This window comes from Micromys minutus (assembly GCF_963924665.1).
Source record: "Micromys minutus genome assembly, chromosome: X".
In the NCBI taxonomy this organism is placed as follows: Eukaryota; Metazoa; Chordata; class Mammalia; order Rodentia; family Muridae; genus Micromys; species Micromys minutus.
The window spans coordinates 86,906,660-86,923,322 of record NC_137970.1 but is presented as its reverse complement, the minus strand read 5'-3'; the positions used below and the strand labels follow the sequence as shown (position 1 = coordinate 86,923,322).

General features: G+C 40.8%; 1 pseudogene across 1 annotated transcript; it reads right to left on the bottom strand.

Moving 5' to 3' along the window:
- Positions 1-5,879: 5,879 nt before the first annotated feature.
- On the bottom strand, positions 5,880-16,137 carry LOC308415085 (testis-specific Y-encoded-like protein 1; annotated as a pseudogene). The gene is made up of 4 exons: positions 15,940-16,137; positions 7,455-7,489; positions 6,579-6,788; positions 5,880-6,503 (listed from the first exon to the last, which is right to left on the bottom strand). The product of its transcript is annotated as a testis-specific Y-encoded-like protein 1 (transcript).
- Between the last annotated feature and the right edge of the window lie 526 nt (positions 16,138-16,663).

Below are 16,663 nucleotides of genomic sequence, written 5' to 3'. Positions count from 1 at the left end.
GGGTCAACACTGAGATCACCCTACACAGCGATCTGTACCAAGGCCTGCCTCTGGGTGCTCTTGGGGAACTTGTTCAGCCTGGACCTGTATACCAGACATTTCTCGGTCCCCTATGTTGTCCTTGAGGCTCCGGAGCATTCACCATTCCAGACAGCCCTCCCAACCCCCACCTCCCAGTGTTAAACACAGAAAGACAGGGTTGGGGACAGGCTACCCAGCTTCTGTGCTGTCTCAATATCTCAGGACAAGGCAGCTTAGCTCTCCTGGACAGATATGTCCCTGCCGACATAAATCCCACCTCACCCCCTTTCTATGTTCAGGGTTATCTCTAGCCGAAGAGTTTGGACCCAGACCTGTGAGGAATACTCCCAAGTCTTCGGAACCCCAAAGTGGTCTGTGAGTGGATGGGAGGTGGTGGTACACCATCATCAGATTCAAGTCACCTCACTGTGTGTACCAAGTGAGCAGGGAGCCTAAGCCGTGATGTGGCTGCTGGAATCTGAGTAGATACAGACTGAGTCTTCCATAATCTCAAAGGGGTTCAAAACAGGTTGGGCTGCCAGGGTACCACCCAGGACTGGTGCCTTGATGGCCTCCTGGCTGTGATTCCCGACACCCAAGCAGGCAGCATACTCCTCCTGGCTTCTGCCTAGTACACATTCCCTAACATCCTGGGATATCAGCCAGGGTGAAGGGTCAAAAGACACCTGGCCTTCCTGTCTCTGCCCTGTCCAGGGATTTGCTGGAGGAACACAGATGCTTATCCAATTAACAGATGTGCAGTCTTGGATCTTAGAGGACCAGAAGACCATTGTATCTCTCAGTCTTTCCTTTGCCTTATCTCTCCTTCCTCCAACTTTGTGTGTCTCTTAGTCTCTTTAATTTTTATCTGTCCCAAGGTTAGGAACTTAGGCCCTGAGGGCCTTGAAGCAGATCCAGCAAGAGTTCAGAGTGTAGCAGTTCTTGTTTCCTTGAGGTCAGTGTCGTCTGGGAAGGACAGGTTTGGATATACAGGCAACCCTTAAGGCTATATCCCCAGGGAGTAGCTAGCCTGAGTAAGTGTGTACAAAGGTCCTAGGTGGCTTGCAGTGTGGCACTAAAGGTATTGTTTTGGTGTTCCGGGCCTTGCACCTCTGAGACCTCAGAGCAGGCCTGCCTGAATAGAGCTCCTTTGGTTGCATCAGAACAGATGCCTCCAGGCAGCTTGGTTGGGATGGATAATTGGAAAGCACTGGCAGGCTTGTGTCTTGGAGCCTCTTAGAGGACTCTCCCTCCACCAGCTGTGACTTAAGACCTAGGCAGTGCATGGGGTAAGGGAGGTGGTAGACCTCTGCAGACTCTCAGTGCCCTTGAATGAAGACTTCTCCTTGATAGTGACAGTTTCCAAATGAATGTGGTTTACATCATCTTGTAACCAGAGATTGCCAACTGACCAGGAAAAGGTGGCTCTTGCTGTGTATATTGGTGAGCTAGAGGCAGAAAGCGGAGTAACTTAGGTAGGTAGGTAGGAAGGTAGGTAGATAGGTAGGTAGGTAGCTCTGTGTGTGTGTGTGTGTGTGTGTGTGTGTGTGTGTGTGTGTGTGTGCTCGCATGTAGAGAAAACACAAAATCAAAGGTCCACCTGTGATGGTGACTTGAGGATTTTGGAGAGTGACTGAGCTTTCTGGTGGTTGCAGACATTGTGAGATGGGGGGGGGGGGTGGATTTTAATGAGAAGAGGAGAGAAGTCAAGAGAAATGGATGAAGGCAGTCCAGTGGATCAGAGCAGATATTAGTTGTGAGTAAAGCACAGCTTCCAAGTTACTCACTCTTTCCTAAAATGCTCACACAGGGACTTAGTTCAGATGTACAGTGCTTGCCTAGCAAGCAGAAGGTCATGGGTTGGCTCCTCAGCTCTAGAAATGCAAATAAACAAATAGATTCTCACACAACTCCTTTAGTCAAGGACTCAATAGTAAAGAAAAGTGAGAAGTGGCCAATGTCTTTGATGCTTCCTCTTTCCCAGTTTGTTTTCCCCTTAATTTGTTTGTGAATTTTTTTTAGGGATGAACAATATTGAGTTTTAAGGGAGAAAACACCAAACAAGTGATTCTCCCTTTATTGAATGAGTTCCTCAATAGCAAAGGCAGATCTATCTCATCTAATCACATTCAACAATGTCTAAGCCTGCTAACATTTAAGACCACATTACTATTCAAAAGCTAAGAATTCTCCTTCAAGTGTTAAACACTCGTGAAAGTGACCTGATACAATGCCAAGTCCAGATTTGATGCTGCTAAACAAGTGTTAAATACAAATCCAATATCACAAATACATGACCACAGTATTATACAACACATGCCTAGAGTAAAATAACCTATTTAAGGTTAATATTCAGTTATTATAACATCTTCAGTAAGTAATTTCTGAATACAGTGCATATCCCTACATTAAATGATAGAAAACCATTTTATTCTAAAAAATATGAATCTACACTAATCTTCGGAATTTGCTAGAATTTAGAGAATTATAAACCATAGAGTGTAAATTTAGACTCAAACTACTCTGCATATAACAGAAGTAGACTAAGTTGAACAGTACATTTTACAAACAACTCATTGTATTTTAGGCATTCAAGTTAATAAACATATTTCATCCCTTTTAACCCTCTATTTTTTATTTACGCTGCATTTTATCTAAATAAACCTTGCTTTACACAAAAGCATATGCAGCTCATGGGAAGAAAGTCATACTGGTTAACTTTTAAAAATGTATGTACTTAGAGATCCATTAAGTAATGTCCTATATAATTATGACTGGCCACATTAATGGAAAACTGATTTATATTTATATGCCACATAAATATAAATTTATATATGGAATATATATTTACCCCAGTTCTGACAATATTCTCAAAATGTAATGTGAAAGCCTGAAATATCTTGTTATTCACACTCTGTAAATTAGTTCATGTTATTTATAGCAAGTCTGTGTCGAGCAGATAAATATACCCAAGCACTAACCCATGATTCAGAGTGCCAGTGTATTAGACAACATATGCCTCGAGTAGAATATCTTATTATCAGTGTAAGATCTACATTACAATGTTCAAAAGCAAATAAATTATACAAGAGTATTCAACATAAAGTGGTGTTATTGTGGCAGATGAAAAATAATACATTAAAAAGTCTAAACCTTGTCTAATCATTAAAAGAACATTTTGCTATTTATCAAGTTGCTTTGCAAATTTTTCTGACATCAATTTTACAAATGGATTGAAAACTATCATCATGGTTTTTAAGGCAAGATTGTTGGGATTCGGTAAACCCCACCCCTCAGTTACCTGGCAACAGACAGGTATTCTCTGCCCCAATGACCTGACATTCTAAAAGGGGCTGCTTGCCCCCTCCTCCTTCTCTTGCTCTTGTACTCTTACCACCTCTCTCTCTCCACGTGCTCATGGCAAGCCTCAATTCCTCTCTTCTCTCTGCCTCTACTACGCTCTTAACTACCCTATGACCTGAATAAACTGTATTCTGTAGTCTACCCTGGTGTGGCCGGTCTCTTAGGTGGAAGGGATACCCAACATGGGTCCTCCAGAGGCACCCTCCACACCTCCAGGCCTCACTACACCTCCAAAGGCCATACCATTCCCCACACACTCTTCATCCTTTTCCTAACACTTATGCTAGAACCCAGGATGTGGTTTTTTACAACAAAGAAAGCAAGAAACTTCTTCTTATTATATTAAGTCTTTCTGGGCACTTACCTCTGCCATCTGTGTGATTCATTTTGTCAATCTATAAATTGCTGGCAACTATGTGCAATGCTTAGTAGCTGCAAGAAAAACTAAATACACTTAGATCTATTTCGTAAGGGTTCGGAATTCTGAGGAAAATAAAAGTAAAAATGTGAAATAGTATCATTCTTTACCTACTGTATCATGAAATTATTTGCATATCAGGTATGAAAAGGAATGGAATTTATCCATTTTCCTTCTCAAGGCCTAGCAGAAGGCCTTTAAAAAAAAGTGTGTTATTCAGCAAAGTGAGTAATTACTATATTTTCCAAAAACAGGACTCCCTAGAAAGTTATCTCACACTGGGGAACAGAAATAATACAAGGCAGAGAAATTATGATAAAAGGTTTGAAGTATCTGACAAATGGAAGAAAATAATTAAGTTAATAAATTTACATATGTAAGGGTCTGAAATGGTATATTAACTGGTAAGTACTTTATTCGTGTCTGCTTATGAAATGCACATTTCAATAACACATGAAAATATCTGTGGAGACAAATTGTGAGACTGAAGAGTGAAGATATGGGAGTACTGCAAAAGTTCTGTGGAAAGGTCTCAAATCTTAGTAAACAGTTGAAACTGTGAACCTTCTAAAGCAACAGAACTCTATGAGTAACAATCACACTTTAAGCAGTAGAAACATTACTGTTTTCTCTTGATATGTCTGGGATAATGTTTATTGTGTTCACTTACAAAATCTGATAATTCAACATTCTTGTTAATTATACAAACCCATTGAGACAGGTTTTTGGCCAAGGTGTGGAAAACAGCTATCCAACAGGGTCCCGTGCTTTTATTTACCATCATGCATAAAAATAGCAACAAATATATTCATAATGCAGTGCTAATCTGACAAAGAAATTTTACAACTACGTGCAGTTTAAGAAGAGACTATCAACGCAGTCAAGTCACATATTTATTTTCCCATGAGGACAATAATTTGATAGACACATTTACTAAAGACCAAATTATCCAAACTTTCTAAGGATTTGGATTAATATTGAAAACTGTTACGAATATTCACTTAGGTTTCAGTATTGTAAAGACTATTCTTCAAAATGATTTAATGAATGCAAACAGAAGTGTTTAAATTTCTCCATAAGTAGAAACAAGTCACATTTTACTGAATATTGGTAAAATATGAGCAAAATATTACACTTTCACTGACATCAGATCACACACAGAGACAATAAAAACCAAAAACTGAGACTATTTCTTTAAAAGAATTGTCTAGGAGATGTTCAACATTTAGAAAAAGCATTTTCCTGAGAAATTCTCTTCCCATCGCCTTTAACCAAACTGTGAAAGCACACATCCTGTCTTCATCCACAGACCAATCTTATTTGACTTATTTTGGTTATACACCTTTTCAGCTCACTTTCCCTACTTAAAGTACCCATCACAATCTCTTTCCTTCTTTCATAAACCATTAGGAAGTGTGTGTCTAATTCTGTCGCCCTATAAGCTTTCTAGGGCTTGCTAACCAGGTTGAGGAGTGGGTAAGAGAGAGACAAGGCAGAGTTCTGTGGCGTCTTACAGAGCATCCTCTCCGGAAATGCTCAATGAACTACAACTCCTAATGTTACAGATGTTTCTGAGCTACTTTTCTCTAATAACAGGAGAAAGGTGGGAGAATGAGGGTGAGGAGTACTGGCAAAGAAAATGTGATATAGCCTAGAAAAAGTCACATAATCACACAGAATTTGACGCACTCCTGCAACAACCTTAGTCCAAGCCAACTGTCCCAAATCTTTGTGCCCACACTGCTCCATGCTGAACAGGTAAACAGATAAAGACATCTAGGTGGCAGTAAGTGGGTAACACTGAAAACAGGATTCACAGTTTAATGTACAGTTCCATTGTTACTCTTAGAAAGGGTACAAGCCCTGTCCATGAACCTGCAGATATAAATTCAGTACATCATGGGGGCCATGTGAAAGCAGAAGCAGGTCCACACTCTTAATGTCGAGGTAGAGAAACTATTCAGACAGAAGATGCAGAAGAGTCAGGAGCAAAGAAATCAAAACACTGCGTATTTCCTGCATCTGCTCAAGCACAGGTGATTAGGGACCCGTTCAGATGCATTTTCAAAGGTAAACGTTAACCTGACTGGAAGCCAAAAATCCTGGGAAATTCCACTGGTTCCCTTATTGGGCGACGTCAGGGTCTATGGATTCCTTCAATAGACCAGTAATTTTGCAATTGGTTTAGCCACAGGTACTCTTTGATAATTTCAGGGATTCTGTCAGATTCTGGAAGGCTGTATTCTGAGAACCAGGTGAAGAAGCTGCAGTGAAGGTCTTGGTTTCTGCGAATAAAGAACTGGGGCTCATACCCCCTCTGCCATATGATTGGAGTGGAAAGAGACACCACTCGACCAGATGATCTCACTTCATATTCCTTGACAATCAGCTTGTTCCCGAAGTAGGGGTTTCTTTGAAAAAAGAACTTGAATTTGCAGCCTGTCTTAGGATGTCTCAGTTCATTCACCCCCAGATTGGTTATGGACCTTAACATCTCTGCATCCTGACCCCTAATCATGGCGGATAACTGAGGGTGGTTCCTGAAGGCAGTCATTCAGAAGTCTGGGATATTCTGAATGTTGTAGTTCCTTCATTCCGAGTGTTGCCGCATCCGCCCAAACTTCTGCTCCAGATGTTTGAAGTCCGTGTCAGCCTGAGCATAAACAGGTCCAGTTCTACCTGGAAGTCCTCCAGCGTGTTCCTGTGAAGATCTATGCTTAGTTGCCAAGGCCCTGCTTTCTCCTGCGACTCCCTCACTCCTCCACTAGCCTCCTACATCTTCATTTCTTCACCCGCAGGCTTCAGCTCCACCTTCATCACCTCCTCACTCCTGTGCATTGCCACTTCTGACTTCTCTTCTGATGCTACCGTGATGGTGCCCCGTTCAATTCTCACATCGTGGGCCTGGTTTTCCGCTCCCCAAGTTTCTAGGCCCTTCTCCACATCTTTAGGTATCACAAACGTCACTGGCACGAAGCCCTCTCGACTGCAGACAGAGTATCTCCCTGCCTAGCTGCGGCCACAAGAATCTGGGGGTCAAGGTCCAAGACACTCCAGGGCTCTGGGCTCCCCATGATCCCTGCGAGGCCCTCACATGTTTCCACCTTCTTGCCTAGCTGAAAATGCTGGCCTGAGGTTGCCAGGGCAGTGTTTGCATCACAGAGGGCGTGGTTGTCAGGGACAGAGTTCCCCTCATTCCGTTCTGGGCCTGTCATGAAAGGTCCAGTGGCAAAGATGTCAGTTTACTCAACCTTGACACCTTTATATGTTCAGAGTCATCTCTAACTGGAGAGTAGGAACCCAGACCTGTGAGGAACACTCCTAAGTCTCCTTTCTGTGGGTGGATGGGAGGTGGTGGTCCACCATCATCAGATTCAAGAAACCTCATTGTGTGTACCAAGGGAGCAGAATCCTAAGCTGTGATGTGGCTGCTTCTGAATCTGAGTAGACACAGTCTGAGTCTTCCATAATCCCAAAGGGTTTCTAAACAGGTTGGATGGCAGGGTACCCCCCCCAGGACAGATGCCTTGATGGCCTCCTGGCTGTGATTCCTGACACCCAAGAAGGCAACATACATCTACTGGCTTCTCCTTACTCGCTCACATTCCCTAACATCTTTGGAGACCAGCCAGTGTGAAGGGTCAAAAGTTACCTGGTCATCTCTTCTTGGCCTTGATCAGAGACTTGCTGGAGGAACAGAGATTCTTATTGTATTAACAGATGCACACTCTATGGTCATAGAGGACGGGAAGAGCATTGTATCTCTCTGTCTATACATTGCATTATTTCTTCCGCCTGCTACTTTGTGTGTCTTTTAGCCTCTTTGCTGTGTGTCTGTCCCCTGGTAAGGAACCTAGGCCCCGACTGCCTAGAAGCAGGTCCAGCAAGGGCTCAGGGTTTAGCAGTTCTTGTTTCCTTGAGGTCAGGGTTGTTTGGGAAAGACAAGTTTGGATGTTGAGGCAACCCTTAAGGCTATATCCCTAGGGAGTAGCTAGGCTGAGTAAGGGTGTACAAAGGTCCCAGGTAGCTTCCAGTGTGCGTAGAATATCAACTAACAGGTACAGTAAATATCTTCAACAAAATTGTAGAAGAAAACTATTATACCCTTAAAAATGATATGAATTTGAGCATGAAACTAACCTACAGAAATCCAAATATGTTGGACCAGATAGAAATTCCTTCAAACACATTATTGTCAAAATGCCAAATGCCCAAAGCAAAAATACTAAAAGCAGTAAGAGAAAAAGGTCATGTATCATATAATGGCCGAATCAAACCCGATTTCTCAACAAAAACTATGAAAGCTAGTAGAGCCTGGACAGACATTATGCAGACCCTAAGAGAGCACAGATGCCACCCCAAGCTTCTATACCCAGCAAAACTTCCATTCAGCATAGATGGAGAGACTAAGATATTCCAAGCCAAAACTAAATTTAAACAATATCTGACAACAAACCCAGCACTACAACAAATTATATGTGAAAATCCCAATACAATGAGGGGAACTACATCCTAATAAATATAGGAAAACTCCTAAGCAATAAAACCAAAAGGAGAAAGAGACACAGACACAATTCAACCTCCAAAAGCAAAAGTAGCAAGAAACAGTAACCACTAATCCTTGATATCTTTTAACATAAATGGACTCAATTCCACAAAAAAAAAAAAAAAAAAAAAAAAAAAAAAACATATATGCTATCAAACTGGATACATAAACAAAACCCAGCATTTTTCTGCATACTGGAAAGTTATCTCAGAGACAAAGACAGACACTATCTCAGAGTAAATGGTTGGGGAAAAAGCTTTTATCCAAATGGCCCCAAGAAGCAAGCTGCAGTGACCATTCTAATATCGAATAAAGTTTATTTTCATCCAAAAGTTATCAAAAATGATAAGGAAGGACACTTTTTACTCCTTAAAGGGGAATTTGTCAGGAGGAACTCTCAATCCTTAACATATATGCTCTAAATGCAAAAGCACTGATATTCATAGAAGAAACCCTACTGAAGCTAAAAAAATACATTGTGCTCCACACAATAATAGTGGGAGACCTCAATACCCCACTTTCACCAATGGACAGATTTTGGAAACGAAAACTGAAAAAGGACACTCTAAAACTAACAGAGGTTCTAAACGAACTGGAATGAATAGATACCTACACATCATATCATAAAACAAAGAAACACTTTATTTCAGCGACTCACAGGAACTTCAAGAAAATTGACCACATAATTGGTCACAGAAAAAGCCTCAATAGATATTGGAAGATTAAAATACTTCCATGCATCCTTTCAGATCACCATGGTCTAAGGCTGGTCTTTAATAACAACAAAGACTACAAAAGGCTCATATACACATGGAAACTAAACAATGCTGTATTAAACAATAGCAGGGTCAAAGAAGAAATTAAGAAAGAAATTAAGGATTTTCTAGAATTTATTGAAAATGAAAAAACAACATACCCAAACCTATGGGATGCAATGAAAGCAGTACTGAGATGAAAACTCACAAGTCTGAGTGCTTCCAAAAAGAAACCAGAGATAGCATACAGCAGCAACTTGACAGCACAGCAGAAACTCTAGAACAAAAGGAAGCAGATACACCCAAGAGGCATAGACAGCAAGAAATAATAAAACTTAGGGTAGATATAGACCAAATAGAAACAAAAAGAACCATTCAAAGAATCAACAAAACCAAGAGCTGGTTCTTTGAGAAAAACCCTTAGCCAGACTAACTGGAGGGCAAAGAGAGAGTATCCAAATTAACAAAATCAGAAATGAATGTGGAAAAATAATTACTGAAACTGAGGAAATTCAAGAAATCATCAGATCCTACTAAAAAAGCCTATATTCAATAAGCCTGGAAAATCTGGAGGAAATGGATGAATTCATAGACAGATACAAGGTACTAAAGTTAAATCAGGACCAGGTAAACCATCAAAATAATCCCATAACACCTAAAAAAATAGAATCAGTCATCAAAAGCCTCCCAACCAAAGAGAGCCCAGGTCCGGATGGGTTTATTGCAGAATTTTGTTAAACATTCATTAATGACCTAACACCAATACTGTTCAAACTATTCCACAAAATAGAATCAGATGGAACTCTACCTAACTCATTTTTTGAGGCTACAATGAACTCCCGTTCCTAAACCACATGAAGACGCTACAAGGAAAGAGAACTTCAGACCAATCTCACTTATGAACATTGATGCAAAAATAATCAATAAAATCCTTGCAAACCGAATCCAAGAACAAATCAAAACGATCATTCACTATGATCAAGGAGGCTTCATCCCTGGGATGCAGGAATGGTTTAATATATGGAAATCCATCAATGTAATCCACCACATAAACAAACTCAAAGAAAATAACCACATGGTCATCTCGCTAGATGCTGAGCAAGCATTTGACAAAATTCAACACCCCTTCATGTTAAAAGTCTTGGAAAGAACAGGAATCCAAGGTCCATACCTAGAAATAATAAAAGCAACATACAGCAAACCAACACCCAACATCAAACTTAACGGTGGGAAACTTGAAGCAATCCCACTAAAATCAGGGACTCAACAATGCTGCCCAATCTCCCCTTACCTATTCAACATACTACTGGAAGTCTCAGTTGAAGCAATTAGACAGCAAAAGGAGATCAAAGGGATAAAAATTGGACAGGAAGACATAAAATATCATTATTTAAAGATGACATGATAGTGTACTTAAGCGACCCCACAAATGTGACCAGAGAACTCCTGCAGCTGATAAACAAGTTCAGCAAAGTGCCTGGATATAAAATTAAGTCAAACAAATCAGTAGCCTTCATATATTCAAAAGACACTCATGTACAGAAAGAAATTAGGGAAAAGATACCCTTCACAATAGTCACAAAAAATATGAAATACATTGGTGTGACTATAACTAAGGAAGTGAAGGATCTGTATGACAAGAACTTTAAACCTCTATAGAAGGAAATCGAGGTTCTCAATTGAGGAATAACAAATGGCTGAGAACCATCTAAGGAAGTGATCGACATCATTAGCCATCAGGAGAATGCAAATCATAGCAACCCTGAGATTCCACCTCACACCAGTCAGATTGATTAAGATCTAAAACTCAGATGACTTCAGGTGCTGATGAGGTTGTGGAGAAAGAGGAACACTTCTACACTGTTGGTGGGATTGTAAACTGATACAATCACTCTGGAAGTCAGTCTGGTGATTTCTCAGGAAATTGGACATAGTACTACCTGAAGATCCAGCTTTTCCACTTCTGGGCATATTCCCCAGGGACACTCCAATATACAACAAAGACACATGCACCACAATGTTCATAGCAGCTCTATTTATAATAGCCAGAATCTGAAAAGAACCCAGATGTCCTTCAGTAGATGAATGTATCCAAATATTGTGGTACATTTACACAATGGATTACTACTCAGGTATCAGAAACAAAGACCTTATGAAATTATTAAGAAAATGTTTGCATCTAGAAAATATCATCCTGAGTGAGATAACCCAGTCACAAAATAACTGACATAAGATGCAGTCACTGATAATGTAATACTAACTCCATAAAACTCTGAACACCCCAGAAACAACTCAAAGCCTGTGTGAAGTTGAAGGAAAAAAAAAAAATTATGCTCAATCCTTACACACCAAGAAAACTTTGACTAATTCTGGGTTACATCCTGTTTTACAGGTACTTTTTGCTCTTAGTAACTGTAAGACCTTAATGCACACTATCATACCTTTAAAAAAAAGCCAAGCAGTGACAAAAATACATTCATATACTTTTATGCAAAAATGCTTAAAATTTGTACATTTATCTTTGTTTTTATAAAATAAAGTTCTTCAATTAAAAATAATAATAATAAAGAAAATTGTTCTAACGAGATATGCTGCCTTCTTCTGATGTGCAGGATACATGCAGGCAGAACACTATACTTAATAAATAAAGCTTGTTTTAAAAAGAAAAGAAAACAAAGTTTTAAACTAGGGAGCAGGACAAAATGTTATGGAACAATTTGAGTTTGGCTGAAATGTGTTTAGAAATATTTGGAAGGCAGAGTTGGGAATAGAGCTCAGTGATAAGTATGGACTCAGTCTCAGTCATCAGCACCACAGAGAAAGACATTTAACACATTGAATTAGACTTTCCACAGCATTGACAAAGTGCTGTTTCCCATAATTATGAAAGAGGTAGACTATTTTACTGCAAAGATAGTCTTATTGCATTATTTCACTGTGTGTGTATGTGTGTGTGTGTGTGTGTGTGTGTGTGTGTTTGTGTGTGTGTCTCACTGATGCACGAGAACCAGAAAACCAGCTCTTTCTGTCTTCCTCTGAAGCTGTATCAACTTGGGTGTGGCAGTGGTGACTGGTGTGCTTGTTATGAGGAAATGCAAACCTGTCTAATTCCACCATTTTTCTAAGTAACTGGAGTATAGTTCACAATTATATAGACTAGCTTTCCACTGAGCCCATACTCTAATTATCTTCTTCATATTGGTTTTATTTGAGCAAGGATCTCAGTCTGTAAACCAACCAGGCTTTGAACGGCAACCCCCCCTGCATTAATCTAAGTGCGGGGATTATGAGTGTGGACCACCAAGCCTGACTATTTTGATTTGTTTTTGAGACAGGAGCTCATTTTGGTTCTAGCAAAAAATATCAACATTTAAGGATACAGCATTAAAACTAGAGGAAACAGCTGTGCAAGTTGGCACACACATTTAGGCCCAGCTCTTATGAGGCAGAGACAGGAGATCTGGGTTCAAGGCCAGCCTGGCCTAGCGAACAGTCATAGGTACAGAGAAGCACACAAATACACCACACACACACAAACACACAAAACTACAAGTACACACCTGCAAAAAAAAAAAGAACTAGAGGAAATTTGATTTTTAAAATGCTAAGGTATGATCATCAAGTTGGGATTTGAGGACAGCAATGAGATGATCTGTCTGTGATAATGGATAACATTCGTTACAGAAAATACATTTTTGGCTGTGCTTGGGGCACCTATGAAATCCCAGCAATTGAGAAGACAGAGGTTGTTATATCTAACAAACCAACAACAAAAAGTCCCTTTGTCTTAATGGCTTTACAACAAAAGAGCTTTGCTGAAGCTTGCTTGGTAGTCCATGGGCTAGATGGACCTAGGTCACACTGCTCTACTTGGTGAACTTCAGCTGATGGTGACAACCAGGAAGGACAATGACAGTGTCTATGAGTCAGCAGCACTAAAACCCTTGGTCTTGGGTTAGGTTCTGTTCAGCAGTTCTTTGGTTTATACTTAAAGGGAAGATCTGAAGGCATTTAGCAAAAGATTCATGACCCTGAAGGGAGTCTCAGTGGGAAAAGCATTGCTTACCAAAGCTGCTGAACTAAACTTGATCTCCAGTGCACATGGAAAAGTGGAAGAGAAGCAACTCCTCAATGCTGTTCTCTAACCTCCACTTGTGTGCCCCTCTCATAACCATAGCACATTCTGTGTGTTTTAAAGAATGTTTAGCAAGTTTCTAAACTTGTTCCTAGTGGACAGTGAAAACCTAAAGCCTGCACAGTGAAGTCGGGAGAATTTGGAAGAAAACAAATTGTGAACATCAGGATAAAGACAGATTTTAAGGATTCACATTCGTACACAATATTAAACCAGAATAGAAAGGTTACCTTCTTCTAACCTGTTCAATTTTTGGTGCTGGAGAGATGCCTCAGTCATTAACCGTGCTGTCTGTTCTTCCAGAAACCGGCCAACATCCATATGGAAAACTCAGGCTGGGAAAAGAACAATAACTTCAGTGCTGACATCAAGGTAACTGCATTCGGGGAAATGGGATGGCTTCAGAGATTTTTATCCCATTTTAACGGAGACAAAAATTGTAGGCTGTCACCAGGTCCTGTTGTCTCTCATGTTTTGAGATAAGGTCTAGCTATGTAGCCCAGGCTGTATTGTGCATCACTGTTGTCGACAAAGCTAGCCTCAACCTTTCTGTGATTCTTCCTCTCCCTCTTGAACACCAGTATACAGAGAGATACCACCATAGCTGGATGTTTCTTTTTCCATTGATGTTGTTTTTTGCATTTTGTTTTGTTTACTGAAGTTTGGTCTCCTATGGTTCAGGATATCTTGAGATCTGCTATATAGTTAGTTAATCATGATGTGAGTATCCATATTCAGATTTTGTGGGGTGTTCAGGTTTAAATCCTTGGATTCCTCCATTCAAGACTAGCACACTCTTAACTGATGCCATTTTTTTTTCAGATATGATTTGGCTTTGTAGCCCACGTTGGCCTACAACTCATTTTATTAGCCAGGCTGGACAAAAAACTGCCATCTTCCTGTCTCTGACTAAAAACTATACACAGGCATATGCCGAGGTGCCTAGTCAGTGGAAATATCTTACTATGAACCCAGCTTTGAATATTTCTGAAAAGGAATGCATTCTAGAATTTTGTGAAGCCTTAACCTCAGTCCCTATCACTGTGGGATAGGGAGAGATGAGCTTGTTTTGTAAATTGTATCCTGATCCAAAAGGTTCAAATGTGATCTTGCCAACTCTTCCTGTTTCTCACTTAAGCTTTTCTGTATCTCACCTTTAATTAAATAATTAACATGGCAGATGTTTCCAAAGGATGATTCCACCATGCTTTGTAATGCTATAATGTGCTCATTTTCTCTTTTCTTATGCCTCCTGGATTTCTGCTCTTCTATTTCATGCTTGCTTATCTGTCAAGCTCCTGGACTTCATTAATTCCGTGAAGGTACAAAAACACTTAATAACAGCTTTATTGGGTTGATGGGATCCATACATTGTAAAGTCATAACAGAATCATTTCAAAGAGAGGTATATGTCCAGACAGTAGGACTTTCCTGAAGGAAAAAAAAACTCTCAAGAAGACTGAAGAATGCCATATATTATCTTAAAAGCAGATCCAAAAGTCTGTCCTTGTTGACAAGGTCAATAAGATGCAGTTACTGTCTATAAACGTGATAACTGTGGTCTGTTCAATTGTTTCCTAGGACTCCAAAGCCTATTTCTACCTGCTCAATCAGATCGCACCTAAAGGACATAATGAATGGGAACCACGGATAGACATTAACATGTCAGGTTTCAATGTAAGTGTAGGTACTCTACCAGTTCTAGCTTTTACCATTTTTTGTTTCCCTTTTTTCCTCCATCAGTTGTGTTGAGACAAACTCTTGTTCCTTGGTGCCATAATCTGGTACATACTACAGGCTTGTGTTAGCCTCAGAGGTCTGCCTTCCTCTGCTTTCTATGCATTGTGTCTAAAGATGTGTGCAGCCATCCCCAAATTATTTTGTGTAAAACTCTAACAAAATTTTTATGTAACGTCATGTAGTAGTGTTAACACTTTTAATATTTATAAGGATATAACTCACAAGAGAGAAAGTATCCTGAATTATTTTGATAACTCTTGAGTCTCATGATTTTGATGGTACTGGATTTTATGAATGACAGGCATTCGAAGTGTGTGGGGAAAGAGGCATTTCCCCTGCCTTCTTCCCCAAGGTAGGGGGTTTACCCTGTTTACCCCTTTAGGGACTCTCCATGCATTAAGGGAACTGTGGTAACTTGTCTCTCGTGCAATCATATTAATTACAGACATGCTCAGAGGTGTGTTTCCAAGTTCATATGAAATCATACTGAGTTGACCTTCAAGAAAACACCAAATTCTTTCTGTTTGATGTTTTTCTAGTATCGCTTTGAATTCGCCCCAAAATTCCATCCACGATTTCTCTCCTGGCTCTAGAATTTGGTCTGTCTTCTTGTCACTTAAAGTTCTTCAAAATATGCCTCATCTCTTTGAGTCCGCGACAGGCAGAGACACGCACTCGTGGGTGCAAACACACACAGGAAAAAACAGAATCATTCCCAAGGGATCCCCAGTGACCTACATAAAGCCCCATCTCTGCAGAAGAAGACCTATTGCTAGTCAGCCATGTTGTTGGCTTTTTATAGCCCATTTTCATTTTTTTCCAAAAGAAGGGCAGCGGGAAAGCTCCCATGCTGACCATCAGTTGGCATTAGGGGTGTAGTAATGACATCACACAGAATCTTTCTGAGGATTCCTTGCGCAGGTCCATGTGCATCTCTGAACATGGCGGCAGGCCAGCTCACCTTCTCTGGAGCAGTTTTTTTCCTGGCTGTACAGAAAGGATTCAGGGCTCCTGGGGGCTTCTTGGCCCCGGAAGAGGCTGGTGAGCCAGCAACATCAAGCTGACCAGAAAACTGGGCCAGGGACACAGGCTTTGGCTCGCTGGACTCAGGAGCCTGGCCTCCCAGGTCCTCAGTGCGGGAAGGATGGCTGGCAGACATCTTAGGTTGGACAGGGTCACCACTGAGATTTCGCTACACAGCAATATGGACCCAGGCCTGCCTCTAGGTGCTCTTGGGGAACTTGTCCAGCCTGTCCCTGTACACTAGACTCTTCTAGGTCCCCTATGCTCTGGAGCATTCACCATTCCAGACAGTCCTCCCAACCCCACCTCCCAATGTTAAACACAGAAAGACAGGGTTGGGGACAGGCTACCCAGCTATTTGGCTGTCTCAATGGCTCAGAGAAAGGCAGCTAGCTCTCCTGGACAGATATGGCCCTGCCAACCTAAATCCCACCTCACCTCCTTTCTATGTTCAGGGTTATCTCTAGCAGAAGAGTTTGGACACAGACATGTGAGGAATACTACCAAGTCTCCGAAACCCCAAAGTGGTCTGTGGGTGGATGGGGGGTGGTGGTACACCATCATCAGATTCAAGTCACCTCATTGTGTGTACCAAGTGAGCAGGGAGCCTAAGCCAAGATGTGGCTTCTGGAATCTGAGTAGACACAGGCTGAGTCTTCCAT